The sequence below is a fragment of the Triticum urartu genome, chromosome 4A (assembly GCF_056163025.1).
Source record: "Triticum urartu cultivar PI428250 chromosome 4A, HENAU_Tu73, whole genome shotgun sequence".
In the NCBI taxonomy this organism is placed as follows: Eukaryota; Viridiplantae; Streptophyta; class Magnoliopsida; order Poales; family Poaceae; genus Triticum; species Triticum urartu.
Genome location: NC_141876.1, coordinates 70,399,527 through 70,418,872, shown reverse-complemented (window position 1 = coordinate 70,418,872; position 19,346 = coordinate 70,399,527).

Below are 19,346 nucleotides of genomic sequence, written 5' to 3'. Positions count from 1 at the left end.
TGCCGTATATCACACACATCTTCTTAAGTTGAACCGTTTTTGTTCTCTTGTCTCAACGCAAACAGTTCATCTGAGTGAACCGCATGCCGTATATCGCACATACCTTGATCTGGCTGACCATTTCTTTTGTGTTGCCTAATCACAAACAGTTCATCTGAGTGAACTGTATGCTGTATATCGCACACACCTTCATCTGCCTGCCCATTTCCTTTGTTCCACCTCATCGCAAATAGTTAATTGAACTGAACCGTATGCCCTGCATCACACACACAACTAAAATCTGAACCGTGTTTGATGCATCCTCCATCGCAAACATTTTGCATCTCTTTGACGGATTTTTTACGCCACCGTTTGCGATTATTGCATCACACATAGTTTCGTCGAAGGGTCTCTGATCATAGTGTCGCGTTAGCAGCATCATGTAGTAGTGATAGTAGCATAGCATTTATTATGATACGATGTCATGACATGATACTTAACCCTCTCTTTCTTCATTTAATTCTATGGCAGCTCATCAAAATTGCTTAGTTGGCATGCATGATACTAGCTATGATACTCCCATTACGATAAGCCTAGCAAAGAAGGTGTACAAATCATTTGTGCGTCACTTTGCGAGTTTTCATCCGTTTGTTCAAGAAGCGGGCAAAAGTTTCAAACATTTCGGCCGTGAGGTGCAGCAACTAGCATAGGCCTAGTTGGTATTTTAATCACATGAAATTTAGATGGAGTTCGGACATCATCAAAATCGATGTGTGCCCGTGGCGTGCTCTCACGACCCCGTGGAAAAAATTGGTAAAGTTTGGCAGAAGTTTTGATGATCGCTCCTTCCAAACCAGAGCATCACACATGAAGGATCATGGTTTCCAAAAGGAGACCTGTCAATTCAAACTCCAGTGGCTGGTGACTTCATCGTTTGGCCTCATAAAAATTTCCATGGTACACAATCACCATTAACGTGGTTGATTTTCTAGCGCATTTTAGGTATCGTTAGCTATATTTAAGACATTTTTTGAGTTTAACATGCATTTTGTGCATAAAAATAAAATTACAATCGGAACTACATGTGCTGTCAAAAGGGATGAGGATCGTCGTTTGATCTGGGAGCATCCAACGGTGCAGACGTATGATCCGTGGGGTTTGAGTTTTGGCCAATCAGAAAGCACGACTCAGATCGTGAGGCGGGTTTGGTTGGCACACGGCTTTCATCAACAAACATGTGCTATTCAAAAACCAGATTGCATATTTTTGTTCACACATATTATAGTGAGATCAATTGAGTGTGCTACCTCTATGTATAATAATAATAATAATAATAATAACAACAACAACAACAACAACAAAAAACACTTCATATGCATTGCCTGAGCTGACAACATATCAAGGTCAACATATTAACGGTTCTTACATCAACAGAAAACTGGGCATAACTCACAAATTCAGTACACGCGACAGTTCAAAATTGAATGAATTAAGTTGCAGGGTAGGCATAAAGACTAGTCTTATGGCTTAATTCCCATGTACATGGGGGAACTGGGATCATTACATTGACCCCGGATGAACTTGGGTTTTTTGATGATTTTACGCTGCTCAGTTAGACGGTGCGTGATCTCTTGGCTGGCAACTCAGCAAATTCATCGTACTCGTCCTCATCGACAACATCCTCGACACCCAGTACCCTCCTCTTCCCATGCATCAGTACATCACAGTTCTTATGCAAGGGGTCTTCTGCAAAGAAAATCTGGGTAGCATCATTGGCAAGAATGAACGGGTCCGCATGATATGCCATCGTTGTCCAATTAACACAGGTCTTCCTATATTCATCAACCTTTACATGACCAAGAGGGATCCATGCGCACCTGAATAATGCCACCTTAACTTTCACATGGTCAAGCTCCCAAATCTCTTTGATGGTTCCATAGTATACCCTTTTATCAGCTTCATCTACAGTCATGCATTCTATTCGAACAAAGAGTTCTGGTATGAGGTCTTCTAATAACTTTCCTCAGTGTAGAACGTGTATCCAGTTATTTCATATGCTTGGTACGTCAACACTGTAGGTGATGGCTTTTGTGCCAACCACGTAGCAATGCCATCGATGGATCCTTGTGCCAAACGATTCTTCAGCCATTTGGTGTAGTTATTAGTGTGCCCCTTCATCTCCACATCTGATGAAGGCACCATCGTTAAGAAGCTTTGGCATATCTCCGCCAAGTGTTCTTCGGCATAAGCACTGAGAACTGGGCTGTTAAGCAGTACCGTCAAATGGGCTTTCTCTGCCAATTCTCCTGGTCCAGCCATTTGCGTGCCAGCAAGGACCGGCTTACCTTTTAGCCTTCCCTTGTGGCGAGAGAGGGGCAAACCTATAGGTCTTTGTTTCATGTATTCGGTGCAAAACTCAACCACCTCCTCCGCGGTATAACCTTGTAGGATGCTTGCCTCTGGATGGTTTCGGTTCTGACAAAAGCGCTTTAGTATTCCCATGAACCACTCGAAGGGATACATGTTGCGAAGAAACACATGACCACAATACTTTATCTCGTCGACAAGGTGCACAATGAGATGGACCATGACATCAATGAATGATGGTGGGAAAAACATATCTAGGGTGGACAATATTCTTGCAATATCATCATGCATATGATCCAACTCTTCAGGATCTACAACTTTCTGCCATAGTTGGTTGAAGAAATCACAGAGCTCAATGAGTGTGTTTCTTATATCTTTGTCCATCAGATTCCTGATGGCCACCGGGAGGATTTGTGTCAACATTACATGACAATCATGTGACTTCATGTGTCCCAACTTCATTTTACCTGAGCTCACATCCACGATAATTCTGATGTTTGCGGAGTAGGAAGAGAGTGTCTTAACTGACAACTAATAGGTGAAGAACCGTGTTGCTTCTTTTGTACTAAAATTGTAACTCTGGCGGCTTTGATGAATTTGTCATCATCTTCTGCTTCACTCGTGTTTTGATTGATCAGCAAGCATATCGAGCCGTGAACCGTCACCATCCTTTCTTTTACCTTTAATCTTGAGCAGAGAACCAAGGATGCTTTCACATACGTTCTTCTCTATGTGCATGACATCGATGCAGTGACGTACACATAGAATCTCCCAATAAGGTAATTTCCAAAACACCAATTTCTTCTTAAACACTTGACCCTTGGGTGTTTGTTTCACAGTCAAAGGGTGGTTCTTGCCAAGCACAACATTAATTTTTTTTAGCCATGTTGTGGACCACCTCCCCATCATAGGGTCTTGGGCCAACACCTACCTCTACCGTACCAAGAAATTCAGATTTCATCTTTTGGTATGGGTTATTTTTTCGTAAGAACCTATGATGATGCAAATACACTGTTTTGCGTGAGTTGGGAAGAAATCTACTAGCTGTCCTATCCATGCATGTAACACACCATACATCTCCCCTTGTTTTCTACCCCGATGCGTTGCCTAATGCCGACATATCTTGAAAAGACCTAACATCTCTATGAAGCCTTTGTTTGATAGACCGTTTGTTGCTTTAAATCTGAGAACCACCAGGGTGGCACTCAACCTGGAATATTTCCTTTTTCAATTTGGATACAATTCTTTCTTGGAGTCCGCATCAATGGTTGGCATATCCTTGTACCCAATCATATCCTTTTTAGGCCCTCGAAATCTGCAATATAGCAGCAAAATCTGGCATATCAAGATCGTCGTCATCTGCGTCGACATCTTGGTTTTCCAGTGGGCATTTCGGCTTTCTGGTGTTCCATTGGTAGCTTGACGCCTCTACCCCGATGTTAGATTCAACATCCATGTGACATTGATCGGGGTTTGGCATCTCGCAGCCCTGGGTATCTCCATCCATGACCTCTTCTTCACCGTGTCTGGTCCAATGTGTATATCCATCCATGAATCCCCGAGAGACTAAGTGCCACTGGACATCTCCAACTTCATGTGACTCTGTATTGGCACAATCAATACATGGACACGTGATGTAATCCGCATCACCAATTCTCCTCTTTGTACTTTCAGCCAAATTCATGAACTCTGTCACACCACTGATAAATTCTGCGGTTTTCCGATTCTTCATCCATCGAGATTGTTCCATTTGCACCACACAAATGGTAATTAAAAACAAAACAACAACATTAATACATAGATTAACTGTTGCCCAAAGATGCATGCATAAATCACAAGGTTTTATTTTCATAATTACTAAGGGTGCTCCATATTGTTATCCAGACGTGCAATGACAAAAATTAATGGCCAGTCAATTTACACGCAAAGTACTAGTACAACACTAACCTTAGGAATTGAATACCTTAATTAAGCCACTCAGGAAAAGAATACCTTAATTAATTAGCCGCGCGGTGACCTCCACGCAGCAGACAGAGAAGCGCGATGCGGCGGCACGCCGAGACAGTAGGGTCGAGGAGCAAAGCTTAGTGCAACTGCCGCCTGATGTTCGACCTCCACTATCCTGCCATCGACCGCGATGGATGTGCTCGAGTCACGCCGCCGCTGGGTTGAGCTCCTCCTATCTCCCGCCACAGACCGAGGATTGACCTCCTATGACGCTGCCACCGCCCACCGACTGAGGACTGACCTCTTCTCCGGTAGCCGCTGCCTAGGCCACCACCACCATCTCTATATGCAGAGCGGCTGTTTTTTACGGATATCCGCAGAGTGGCTGTTCACACGGTATCACTGTAACTCAATTATATGTACAGGGTAGTACATCACATATGGTTATGTAACAGCGACCGTGTCTCACTTACGTTGTCTTCTCACACGGTTTGGTGTGGAAATCGTGTATGATGTTATAATACCTAACACAAACGACATGTATAAATAGTGTGCCGTATACAACATATAGTGTCATAAGTAGTTCCCGACCATTAGCTTATCCCCATAGTTTCCCCATTTCCCCCAAATCCCTACATAGCCTCCAAATTCCCTCGTGTGGCGCTAACATTGGGGGAACTAGATACTTTCCCCGTGCGTTGCAGCGGGAATATAATGATTTATTGAAGATGAATTATATATGAAGGAAAAGATCTAAATAAAAAGATACTATTTTTTACATATAAATATTTTGTACTTGCATTGTGCGAATAAAGAGTATGCATGTACACCGTACAATAACATCTGCAACAATTTAAATCAGGGCATTTCGCAACCTTCAAAGAGCAGATAAATTCAATAATGACATGTTGTACTACATATGTTTGTAAAGGACTTCTTGAGAGATGATAGTATAACCAATGAAGAAAAATTAAAATCTACTATATCATACGGAAAATATATAACAACGCTCCAGCAGTCAAGGTACATGTATCATATTTTCCCTGAATGTCAATGTCATTTGAATGTACCATCACCTAGAAGAACATGAAAGTACTGCGGTGTTTACCTGTACATCAAGGGAAGGATTGTTTCATGACATACACATGGATAAATAAATTTTATGTAGCTAATTCTTAACAAAGGATCAAATTTGAGTTCATTCAAATTGATATATGTGGACTGCCAGAAACAAAAAAGGAAAAATTATAAATAGATCTACACATGTACAAAACTAATAAATATGAAAGAAAATAGCGCAGATAAATTATTGATGTTATGGAGATCCGAAGGTACATACCTAGAATATTGAGAGTTTACAAAAAACAGGGCACTGTGCCACCAAGCTTAGGCATGAGGTGAGCATCAATAACCCTAAGAAACAAATGAAATGAAACCCATAGAAGAAATACTCAGATATTGCACTGACAACAAAGTATGTGTTACTACTACATCCAGTTTTGGAGGTTTGTCATTGTATAAACAGTTGGTGAGTGTGCCAGAAAGCTCGAGTGATATTGCTAAAAAGTCAAGAGAAATAACATCCATCTATTAGAAATGAATCATATATACTTTGCTGGACAAAATGATAAAATCATAACCAGGAATCAGAACAATTGAATGTGAAATAGCAACTCACTATAATAATGAAAGAAGTTGAGATAAAAAAATTGCTACCTCGAGTACTTGACTCAACTGAGTGATCTATGGGAACCAAAAAGTTTCATGCAATTTATTCATGTTTAGGTAATACAAATATGCCCATTAATTAAGTTGTGTAGTAGCCAGCCCATATATAAACGAAAGGTAGAAACTAGAGTGATAAAACATATCTGGATTGATGTGCAAAGGATATGGTGACTTGCATGCTTGTATTCAATCATCATGAAGTGGATCGAGGATATGGTGACTTGCATATCCATGTTCGTCCTATTCGTCATAAGAACAAATCTAGGGGAAATAACAAAGTAACTTGTACATCCTATAGTCTAATCACGTGCTCTTTGACCTCCAGAAAATGTAGATTGAGGATGATACTGCCAGCCACCCGTGGGGAGTAAGAATGAGCAGTTGCTGCTGATTTGGGATTCCTACTTGGCTGGCACCACGCTGCAGCTTATGCCCATGCCCATGAAGATGCCTCGACTGGCCAGACTCATGGTATTAAGGAAGTACGGGGAGAGAGGCTTGCTGCATAGACAAACCCACGATCGAGCCTGTGGAGGCAGTGCCTAGAAGCGGACCTCGGCTAGGGAGGCGGCGACGCTTGTGACGGGTAGTTCAGACTGAAGCACAGAACCACAAAGGAGCATGTGGTGCTGAGTGGGGAGTACGCTGAGGATCCATGCAGAAAATGCAGATAGGGTACGCGTGTGGTGTTGTAGAGAAGGAGAAGACAGGGAAAGAGATGAGAATAGGAGACCCATGCACATAGTATTATGAAAGGTTTTGTTGGGGAGGCGAGAAGACAATGCCAATTTCTAGAAGAAAATAGATAGTGGAAATTAATTGCAATTGGTGGAGGAGGATCAATCGGTTTCTAATGGCAACTAGTGGAGGATCAGTCGGTTACTTTTAAAGGAGAATTAGTCGGTGACATGGTTGGTGTTTGGAACCGAATGATGTGGAGGATCAATTGTGACTAATTGCCATTAGCGAAGGATCAATTGGTGACGTGGTAGGTCAATTGGTTGCTGACTGCAACTGAATGATGATGTGGCATGCATGATGACGTGGACAGTGTGCATGTAGAAAGAATTGTTAGTAGTGTGGAGCAACTTCTTAAGAATTTAAGATGCAGACGAGTGGTGCTGATGGTTTCGGTGCGGCTGCTCCTTCTCGTATTGCTGCCACGACGACGGTCGCCGTCGAGCACTTGCCTAAGGTCATTAGAAGGCAGGTGTAATACGGATTCGAATCATCGTGCCAGGTTCCAATCTATCCCGATTTTTTTAGCATGTCCAAAGTAGCTCCTTACTGAATCCGTCCTGAATGACCCCCCACTAGGAAAGCGATCTACCACCGGATCCGGAGCATGACTCCAGACTCCCGCAACACGAGTTCGACTCCAAGTTTTGCGCCATCGAGAAGTACCAAAAGTTGAGTTGTGTGCATGGGCATACTCCCGCTTGACGTGTATGCACAGAGGGATTCGACATTGGCAGGCAGTTTCTCAGTTGCCCCTTAGAGGTTAGTGCTAAGTTCATCATTTTACTTGAGTTAATGCCATCGCTCATCCTGAATACTATTTAACATTGGCAGGGATATGAGGCTTGTGCCTTTGTTAACTGGCTGGATGAAGAAATGGCATGGTAGGGCTCGGAGTGTTATCACCAAGCTCGCAGAAGATAACGTAAAGCTGAAGAAGAAACTGGTTGATCTGGAATGTACAATCATTACGATGAAGCAAGAAAGAATCAATCACATGCAACAGATGAAAGCAAGAGACAAGAAGGAACTAGCATGTGTAGTTGTCGTTGTCGCATTAGCCATGTTCTATGCGCTGTTTGTAATGATGATTAGGGGTTTTGTTTGACAGTATTGCTAAAGCACATCTAGATGTGCTCTAAGTAATGCACATCTTGGTCCTATGCCATTGATGTTACACGAAGATTCGTGCATATATTTTCCTTTGTCCTTTTTCTTTTCCTTTGTAGTTTGATTATTACTGGCTTTATCAATAAGAAGAGCTCAATGTATTGCTTGCCAACTGTCCTACTCCATTCGTACCGGTATCGGTGCATAATCCCAAAACTCGTTCCTTGTTTTTGTCCTGAAAAAGAAACCCGCCAAATAGCCAATAGGAGTCCTGTGCAACCCCGGGAATTTGGAGCGACTGGGTACAAATAATTGTAGTTGATTATATCATCGATTAGATAATACGTCAACCCCCCGCTTCAATTGGCATTTCCTCTTCTCTGCATACCCCGCTTAAGTGTCCACCATCTTCATCGTCCCTGGCAGGCCACGCTACACACTGGCACACACTCTGCAGCCATGTCGAGCGACAGCCAGGATGACAGTTCGGCCAGCAGTCTAGCGCCCGATGATAGGTCAACATCGGAATCATCCCGCTCGTCTTCCATGAGTCCGACGTCGAGCCCAAACCTCGATTATATCCGGATCATGGAAGGGACGCCGCCTCCGGAGTCGTCAGACGACAACCATACGGACGAGGAGCCGTCGGAGGACGAAGAAGAGGATGACGATGATGAGGAGGAGGAATGGTCGAACGAGGAGGACGACAACAACGACAACAACAACAATGACGACGGCGGCGGCGATGAAAAGCCAACGGTCAGCGAGAAGAAGTGTCCTCGCCAATGGGGCCATCCAACAACAACAACAAGAATAAGAAGAAGGACTAAATTAAGCAGACTGTATATATCTCTGTTTTCGCTCGCTCATATTAATTTGTTATCTCTGTTTATCCTGTCAATCTCATCGCAGACGGTTAGTAATACATATTCGACAGAGATCTTCTACATTATCGCCCATAGGTTGGTTTGTTGAATTGTGTGCCCTGACGAGCACACAATTCACAAAAGACCATATGGGTTGTCTATAATGATCGCACACAATTCTGATTACCGACCGGTTTGCCGGCTATCACACACATCTTGTTACGCCGAATCATTTGTGTTCACCTCGATCATCGCAAATGGTTCATCGGAGCGAACTGTATGCCGTATATCGGACACACCTTGATCTGGCTGCCCGTTTATGTTGTTCTGTCTCATCGCAAACGGTTCGTATGGATCAACCGTATGCCCAGCATCACACATGCAACTAATATCCGAACCATGTTTGATGTATCATTCATCGCAAACGTTTTGCGTTTTTTTTAACGGTTTTTTACATCACCATTTGCGATTAATGCATCGCACACAGTTTCGCCAAAGGGACTCTGATCATAGTGTCACATTAGCAGCATCCTGCAGTAGTGAAAACATAATACTAACTAATTATCATATATACGGGAATTAGCAAATCCATTCATTGAAATTTATTACAGTCGCAGTGGCAAAGCTTGACAAAGCTGGCTGGGGGGCGTAAAACATCAAATCTGAATTTTGTAGAGGGAAAAACACAGTACTATACTTCACAAATGTGCACAACTTGCGAGGGGGGCACGGCCCCCCTGAGTTGCACTAAGCTCCGCCACTGTACAATCGTGCGCACTAGAGGGCAGAGGAGTTCAGACTTCATAGGTGCAGAGAAACATTCAAACTTCACTAGAGGAGAGTGTGAGTGTTTTTGTATACCAACCCGGCCCGCTCTGGAGACGAGAACTACCGACTGGTGGGCTCTATATATCCTAATGGCGTATAGCAATGGAGGCTGGCAGCGCTGGCAAAGATACTGACATTAGGAAGCTTAGAGGAGACGAATTCTTGATCATGCTCAGCCCAATGCCAGCGCGCGAGTGGAGAACATTATATCAGGAAAAAACATAACTACGCATTCTTGATCCAGAAACAAACGAACAGAAAAGGGAACCACTATTCTAGTAGAGGAATAATGGACGAGAATCCATGTTACTTATCTGTCAGCGTCCCAATTCCAACATCAGAGCTTCCCAGCAAGGCACATAGTGGCAAGCAGATTATTCTACTAAGAATGTACATTGGAGCAGCTCAGCTGGTTGTATACAAGCAACCGCTTTCGTACTAATAAGGAACTCTTCATTCCATATTTGTCATCATTTGATCGATGATATTTCTCACCTGTCTCTTGTAGTGGTCTACAAGCATCATTGAAAAAGGTCTTTCGCTTGAGTGCATCATGCTTTGTTTTGTGACATCTATATTATCTAATGAGGACGTCGTTATACCATTTTATTTTTGATTCTGAATATAGGCACCATGGTGGATCCACAAATTTTCCAAGATACCGATTTTGATTTCTACCTGTGAACTATCTTGGCATTCAGGTTCACTTTCCCTATCTAATTTTTGCATTCCACTTATTCATTTTTACTACATTCTGGGAGGAATGGTCTACTTACTGATCCAGATTCCTTGCACTGAACACATCGCTCCACACATTATCATGGTTAGTGGATAAGAACAAATTTACGGCTGATGGTGGTCATAAAACTCAGCCAAATTTTGTTTCCAAGTCATGTTCTACTGGTATATTTCAGCTTCCAAATTATTTGTTAATTCCTTTTGCGCTATCTATGAGTGTGGGTACAGTTTCTTAGCTATAGATAAATTTATACTTTTGATGAATCTCTACACTTGATCCTTCAACATTATAAATTTATAGTTTTGATAAACCTCTACACTTGATCTTTCCACATGATTATTGATTAATCTAATGGCTTGCTTTTCATTATTTGCCCTATTCACATGGCCATTGCGCAAACAATGACAATACGCTCATGGGAATTTTTTCTAAACATAAGATATTTTTCTACAGAGGTGTGATAAAAATAATAATAATTCCCTTCCTATCCGGCGCCACCGAGTTTCACTTGTCATAAACCACTGCCAAACCCTAGCAATTCGATTCTACCGATAGGGATCTCGGTCTCACCGAGATGGGATTGCAAACTCTCTGTTTCCCTTCCGTAACTTTTCGGTCTCACCGAAAGAGCGGATCGGTCCCACCGAGATTGCAATGTAAATTTAGTGTTTCCTTTTTGTAACTTTTCGGTCTCACCGAAAGAGCAAATCGGTCCCACCGAGTTTGCCTGACGAACTCTCTGGTTAGCTAATTACCAAAATCGGCCTCACCGAGTTTGTGTAATCGGTCTCACCGAGATTACGTTATGCCCAAACCCTAACCATATCGGTCCTACCGAGTTGCATGTCAGTCCCACCGAAAATCTCTAACGGTCACTAGGTTTACCTTTTCGGTCCGACCGAGTTTGTTGATTCGGTCCCACCGAGATTGGAAAACTGTGTGTAATGGTTGGATTTTGTGTGGAGGCTATATATACCCCTCCACATCCTCTTCATTCATGGAGAGAGCCATCAGAACACATACACAATTCCAACTCATATGTTTTGAGAGAGAACTACCTACTCATGTGTTGAGACCAAGATATTCCATTCCTACCATATGAATCTTGATCTCTAGCCTTCCCCAAGTTGCTTTCCACTCAAATCTTCTTTCCACAAAATCCAAATCCTATGAGAGAGAGTTGAGTGTTGGGGAGACTATCATTTGAAGCACAAGAGCAAGGAGTTCATTACCTACACACCATTTGTTACTTCTTGGAGAGTGGTGTCTCCTAGATTGGCTAGGTGTCACTTGGGAGCCTCCGACAAGATTGTGGAGTTGAACCAAGGAGTTTGTAAGGGTAAGGAGATCGCCTACTTCCTGAAGATCTACTGCTAGTGAGGCAAGTCCTTCGTGGGCGATGGCCATGGTGGGATAGACAAGGTTGCTACTTCATGGACCCTTTGTGGGTGGTTGCTTCTTCGTGGACCCTTCGTGGGTGGAGCCCTCCGTGGACTCGCGCAACCGTTACCCTTCGTGGGTGGAGCCCTCCGTGGACTCGCGCAACCGTTACCCTTCGTGGGTTGAAGTCTCCATCAACGTGGATGTAGGATAGCACCACCTATCCGAACCACGGGAAAAACATCCGTGTCTCCAATTGCGTTTGAATTCTCCAAACCCTTCCCCTTACATTCTTGCAAGTTGCATGCTTTACATTCCACTGCTCACATACTCTTTGCATGCTTGCTTGATATGTATTGTGTATGTTGAAATTGTGCCTAAAACTCCACTCAAACCAAAAAGGCTTAAAAATTGCAACTTTAGCACTAAGTGTCTAATCACCCCCCTCTAGACACATCTACTTCTAGATCCTACAATGTGGCTACAGTTTCTTAGCTGTAGATAAATTTATACTTTTGATGAATCTCTACACTTGATCTTTCAACATTATAAATTTATAATTTTGATAAACCTCTACACTAGATCTTTCCAAATGATTGTTGATTAATCCATGGCTTCCTTTTCATTATTTTCCCTATTCACATGGCCATTGCGCAAACAATGACAATACGCTCATGAGTTGGGAGGGGGGCAAGGCCCCCCTCAGTTGCACTAAGCTCCGCCACTATACAGTCGTGCGCACCGGAGGGCAGAGGAGTTCAAACTTCACGGGTGCAGAGAAACATTCAGACTTCACTAGAGGAGAGTGTGAGTGTTTTTGTATACCAACCCGGCCCGCTCTGGAGACGAGAACTACCGACTTGTGGGCTCTATATATCCTAGTGGCGTATAGCGATGGAGGCTGGCAGTGCTGGCAAATACACTGACATGAGGCAGCTTAGAGGAGACGAATTCTTGATCATGCTCAGCCCAATGCCCAGCGCGCGAGTGGAGAACATTATATTAGGAAAAATCATAACTGCACATTCTTGATCCAGAAACAAACGAACAGAAAAGGGAACCACTATTCTAGTATAGGAATAATGGACAAGAATCCCTGTTACTTATTTGTCAGCGTCCCAATTCTAACATCACAGCTTCCCAGCAAGGCACATAGTGGCAAGCAGATTATTCTACTAAGAATGTACATTGGAGCAGCTCAGCTAGTTGTATACAAGCAACTGCTTCCATACTAATAAGGAACTCTTCATTCCATATTTGCAGTCATTTGATTGGTGATATTTCTCACATGTCTCTTGTAGTGGTCTAGAAGCATCATTGAAAAGGTCTTTCGCTCGAGTGCATCATGCTTTGTTTTGTGACGTCTATATTATCTAATGAGGACGTCCTTATACCATTTTATTTTTGATTCTGAATATAGGCACCATGGTGGATCCACAGATTTTCTAAGATACCGATTTTGATTTCTACCTGTGAACTATCCTGGCATTCAGGTTCACTTTCCCTATCTAATTGTTGCATTCCACTTATTTATTTTTACTACATTATGTGAGGGAATGGTCTGCTTACTGATCCAGATTCCATGCATTGAACACATCGCCCCACTCATTATCATAGTTAGTGGATAAGAACAAATTTACGGCTAATGGTCCTCATAAAACTCAGCCAAATTTTGTTTCCATTTCATGTTCTACTGGTATATTTCAGCTGCCAAATTATTTGTTAATTCCTTTTGCGCTATCTATGAGTGTGGCTACAGTTTCTTAGCTGTAGATAAATTTATACTTTTGATGAATCTCTACACTTGATCTTTCAACATTATAAATTTATAATTTTGATAAACCTCTACACTGGATCTTTCCACATGATTGTTGATTAATCCAATGGCTTCCTTTTCATTATTTTCCCTATTCACATGGCCATTGCGCAAACAATGACAATACGCTCATGGGAATTTTTAGATATTTTTCTACAGAGGTGTGATAATAATAATAATAATTGAGTAAAAACTCTATATAAGTGCTAGAAAAATAGGCTGGACAAGCTTCTATGTCTATAAAATAGGGCTTTCGGGAGAACTGTTTGTACAGTGAAATGATTTGTGTTTCAGTATCATTCTCACGATTTTTATTCCGATAAAGTCATTCTCACAAATTAGAGGCCCAGTGCATCTAAGTTGAATTTTGGAAAATTAATATATCCTAAGTTTTAAGAATAATAGAAATAACAGTTTGAAATACTTCATAGTATTATTTTCTGACTTCATCTGGAAGACGATTTTGGGATTCCTTGATGCCAAATTTTGATAAAAAGGTCCTCTTCTAGTTGTATATGCTTCTCCTCCTTGTATGCCTTGTAGTAAAAAAATATAAGAATGTCTTGTAGTAAAAAATATAAGCATGCCCAAACCTCCATACAAGAACAAGGTTTGTATGCTTCTCTTTTCCTAAAATGTGTGCAAAACATCAAATCTGAATTTTTGTAGAGGGCAAAACACAGCCCTATTTTTCACAAATGTGCACAACTTGGGAGGGGGGGCACGGCCCCCCTGAGTTACACTAAACTCCGCCATTGTACAGTCATGCACACCGGAGGGCAGAGGAGTTTAGACTTCACGGGTGCAGAGAAACATTTAGACTTCACTTGAGGAGAGTGTGAGTGTTTTTGTATACCAACCTGGCTCGCTTTGGAGACGAGAACTATTGACTGATGGGCACTATATATCCTAGTGGCATATAGCGATGGAGGCTGGCAGCGCTGGCAAAGATACTGACATGAGGCATCTTAGAGGAGATGAATTCTTGATCATGCTCAGCCCAATGCCCAATGCGCTAGTGGAAAACATTATATCTGGAAAAATCGTAACTGCGTATTCTTGATCCAGAAACAAACGAACAAAAAAGGGAACCACTATTCTACTAGAGGAATAATGGACGAGAATCCTTGTTACTTATCTGTCAGCGTCCCAATTCCAACATCAGAGCTTCCCAGCAAGGCACATAGTGGCAAGCAGATTATTGTACTAAGCATGTACATTGGAACAGCTCAGCTGGTTGTATACAAGCAACTGATTTCATACTAATAAGGAACTCTTCATTCCATATATGGGGTCATTTGATTGGTGATATTTCTCACCTATCTCTTGTAGTGGTCTAGAAGCATCATTGAAAAAGGTCTTTCGCTCGAGTGCATCATGCTTTGTTTTGTGACCTCTATATTATCAAATGAGGACGTCCTTATACCATTTTATTTTTGATTCTAAATATAGGCACCATGGTGGATCCACAAATTTTCCAAGATACCGATTTTTCTTTCTACCTGTGAACTATCCTTGCATTCAGGTTCACTTTTCCTATCTAATTGTTGCATTCCACTTATTTAGTTGTAATACATTCTGTGAGGGAATGATCTGCTTACCGATCCAGATTCCTTGCATTGAACACACGCCCCACTCATTATCATAGTTAGTGGATAAGAACAAATTTACGGCTGACGGTGGTCATAAAACTCAGCCAAAATTTGTTTCCAAGTCATGTTCTACTGGTATATTTCAATTGCCAAATTATTTGTTAATTCCTTTTGCGCTATCTATGAGTGTGGCTACAGTTTCTTAGATGTAGATAAATTTATACTTTTGATGAATCTCTACACTTGATCTTTCAACATTATAAATTTATAGTTTTGATAAACCTCTACATTGGATCTTTCCACATGATTGTTGATTATTCTGATGGCTTGCTTTTCATTATTTGCCCTTTTCACATGGCCATTGCGCAAACAATGACAATACGGTCATGAGAATTTTTGCTAAACATAAGATATTTTTCTACAGAGGTGTGATAAAAATGATAATAATTGAGTAAAACTCTATATTAGTGCTAGAAAAATAGGTCGGACAAGCTTCTATGTCTATAAAATAGGGCTTTTGGGAGAACTGTTTGTACAATGAAATGATCTGTGTTTCAGTATCATTCTCACAATTTTTTATTCCGATAAAGTCATTCTCACAAATGAGAGGCCGAGTGCATCTAAGTTGACTTTTGGAAAATTAATATATCCTACGTTTTAAAAATAATAGAAATAACAGCTTGAAATAATTCATAGTATTATTTTCTGACTTCATCTGGAAGACGATTTTGGGATTCCTTGATGCTAAATTTTGATAAAAAGGTCCTCTTCTAGTCATATATGCTTCTCCTCTCTGTATGCCTTGTAGTAAAAAAAATAAGCATGCCCAAACCTCCATACAAGAACAAGGTTTGTACGCTTCTCTTTTCCTAAAATGTGTGCATTACTAACATGTCTGCTTCTCTTCTCTTCTCCAAAAATGTGTGCTTCTCTTCTCAATTTTTTTTGCTATGTAACCATTTGGTAAATCAATTAGGAAGAGGCAGCGATACTAACATGTGTGCATTACTTGCTGTAGCATATTTGATTCAATCATGGCAATTTTAGTAACTCTTTCCATGTGTTGATAAATTCATAATGTTGTGATCCCTTTTTAAAAGAACACATCTCCTAAATTTTTCCATGTGCCCATGGCAGATTCCTAAAATTCCATCTTTTAAACGTACAAATCTCCTAAAATTTTCATGTTCCCCGTCTACAAATATATATATATGTCATAATTTGACATGTTTTTAGAGAACAAAATCCCTAAATTTTGCCATGTGTGCAAGGCTAATCCATCTTTTTCAAAGAACACATCCCTAAATTTTCCAAGTGCCCATTATAAATTCCAAAAATTTCTTCTTTGCGCCCATGGCATTTTTATTGAACTTACAATGGCAAATTTTCAAACATGTCGTGGCAAATTTTATTGATATCTATATGTTTGCCATGACAATTTTTTGAAAATGCAAACAAATTCTTAGGAAGCGTGAACTTTTGTAATTCCAAACACTTCACTAAGCGGCTGCCCAAGCGCCCGGGGGATGGGCCAACGACGCCTGGCCCCAACGATGCTCCACCCCGGTCCTTTGACAAACGCAGCGGCCCGTCCGGTTCAGGGACTGGTGAGACGCAGGCACAGAAACAGGATACTCAAGGCGGCCTTAGGGTCCAAGCCGCGCTCCCTGATGGTCAGGCCAAGGACATGGAGATGGCGTGACGCGACAAGGATCCCGATGAGAGCATGCCGGGCACGTCGATCGACACAGAGACTTGGGACCAGTTGGGGCTCGGATCTCAAGACCCTCCTGTGGACAAGGCGACACGGAGCCAGGGACACTCGCGGTGCTCGATACGGCAGGGAGCAGCCCTCCGGCGTCCTGTGTGCTGGCTAGGGCTTTTGACCAATATGGCTCTAACATGAAAGCAAGTGCGGCCTCTCAGCCTGTCGTGGTGCCGCTGCGGGCGATCGGTGTTGTCCCCATCCCTGCCCCAGCCTCGCCCGACCTGCAAGGTCCGGACGCTGGGTGTGTGCTCGACGACCCTCCGCTCCGCACTCCCCAGTCCGGACGACGTAGCTCGGGCGGCTCCGGTCGTGCTCCCAAGAAGACCGTGGGCCGGAAGCCGTCGGCCAACCCCGCGGTGCTCTCCCTGCCGTCCCCGGTGGTGCCTACGCCAGCGGGCGATCTACAGGCCGCGCTCGGCTCGGTGGGTATGGCGACCAAGGCCAAGTGCTCCAAGGCAATATCGGTGGTGCAGCGGGCCCCAAGTGCCAGGTCTAAGGCGGCGCTGGGCGATCTCTCTTCCCTAGAAAGTGCCCAGCTCCGGATCGCCGACAAGAATCTAGAGACTGCAGGTAACCCCCCCTCCTATAAGATTTTGAATCTAGAGACTGCAGGTAACCCCCCCTCCGGATCGCCGTGGCCATAGACCAACTTAGGCCAAAAGCCTAAGCTTGGGTGAGTACGTATTCCTCACCGATATTACATTCATGTTCACACACTCATGCTAGTTGTCGGTGCTCATACTCTTTCATTGTATCATCCATGTAGTTTATTTTCTGTTTTAAGCTTTCTTCTTGTGTGTTTGATAAACCTTAAGAAAAACCAAAAAAATTAGTTTTAGCTTTTAGCTAGTTTACTTTCCATGCCCGTAGTAGTAATAATTAAAAGAAAACCCAAAAAGATTTCTCGTTCTTCTTTTGCTTGTTGGGAGCTTTCCCATGTAAATAGTTTTGTTTCTTTTCTTTTCTTTGGGGGTTGAGAGGAGAAGTCCTCGATGAAAATGTTGAGTGGCTCTCATATGCTTTATTGTTGATCTAACGGAGAGCCCATATTACCTTGTCTTCTCCCTTGAATTGAATGCTCACAGATTCCTGCTTAGTCCAATGCACGTGCACTATTATTATTGTCCACACCGTTCGGTCGTGCAAGTGAAAGGCAATAATGACGATATATGATGAACTGATTGAGATAAGAGAAGCTGGTATGAACTCGACCTCTCTTGTTTTTATAAATATGATTAGTTCATCATTCCTGATTCAGCCTATTATGAATGAAACATGTTTGCAATGACAATTAGAGATTATTTTTACTTATGCCATGCCTAATTTTCTAGGAGTTTATAATGGTTTACCTTGCGTGCCAACATGCTATTAAAATGGTTGTGATGTGGTATGATGAGGTGGTATCCTCCTTTGAATGATTCGAGTGGCTTGACTTGGCACATGTTCACGCATGTAGTTGAAACAAAATTAACATAGCCTCCACGATATTTATGTTCATGGTGAATTATATCCTACTCATGCTTGCATTCAGTGTTGATTAATTTTAATGCATGTTCATGAATGTTGTCGCTCTCTAGCTAGTCGCTTCACAGTCTCTTTCTAGCCTTCACTTGTACTAAGCGGGAATACTGCTTGTGCATCCAATTCCATAAACCCCAAAGTTATTCCATATGAGTCCACCATACCTTCCTATATGCAGTATCTACCTACCATTCCAGGTAAATTTGTATGTGTCAAACTCTAAACCTTCAAATAAAATTCTGTTTTATATGCTCGAATAGCTCATGTATCAACTAGGGCTGTCAGTATCTTCCATGCTAGGCGGGTTATTCTCAAGAGGAGTGGACTCCGCTCCTCACTCACGAGAAAATGGTTGGTCACCGGGATGCCTAGTCCCATACTTAAATCAAATCAAAATAATTGCAAACAAGACTCCCCCAGGATTGTTGTTAGTTGGAGGCACCCATTGTTTTGGACAAGCCATGGATTGATGTTTGTTGGTGGTAGGGGGAGTATAAACTTTACCATTTTGTTTGGGAACCGCCTATAATGTGTGTAGCATGGAAGATATTGAGATCTCTCGGTTGTTATGTTGACAATGAAAGTATACCGCTCAAAATATTATTCATCTCTATTTCAAAACCGAGCTCTGGCACCTCTACAAATCCCTGCTTCTCTGCGAAGGGCCTATCTATTTACTTTTATGCCGAGTTATCATCCTCTTATTAAAAAGAACCAATTGGAGAGCACCACTGTCATTTGCATCCATTACTATTAATTTATATTGAGTGTGACTGTGACTGGATCTCTTTTACCATGAATTACAATGTCTAGTCAATCCTTGATCTTTAAAGGTGCTCTGCATTTATGTTTTGCGGTCTCAGAAAGGGCTAGCGAGATACCATCTTGGTATATCATATCATGATTGTTTTGAGAAAGTGTTGTCATCCGAGATTTATTATTATTGCTCGCTAGTTGATTATGCCAT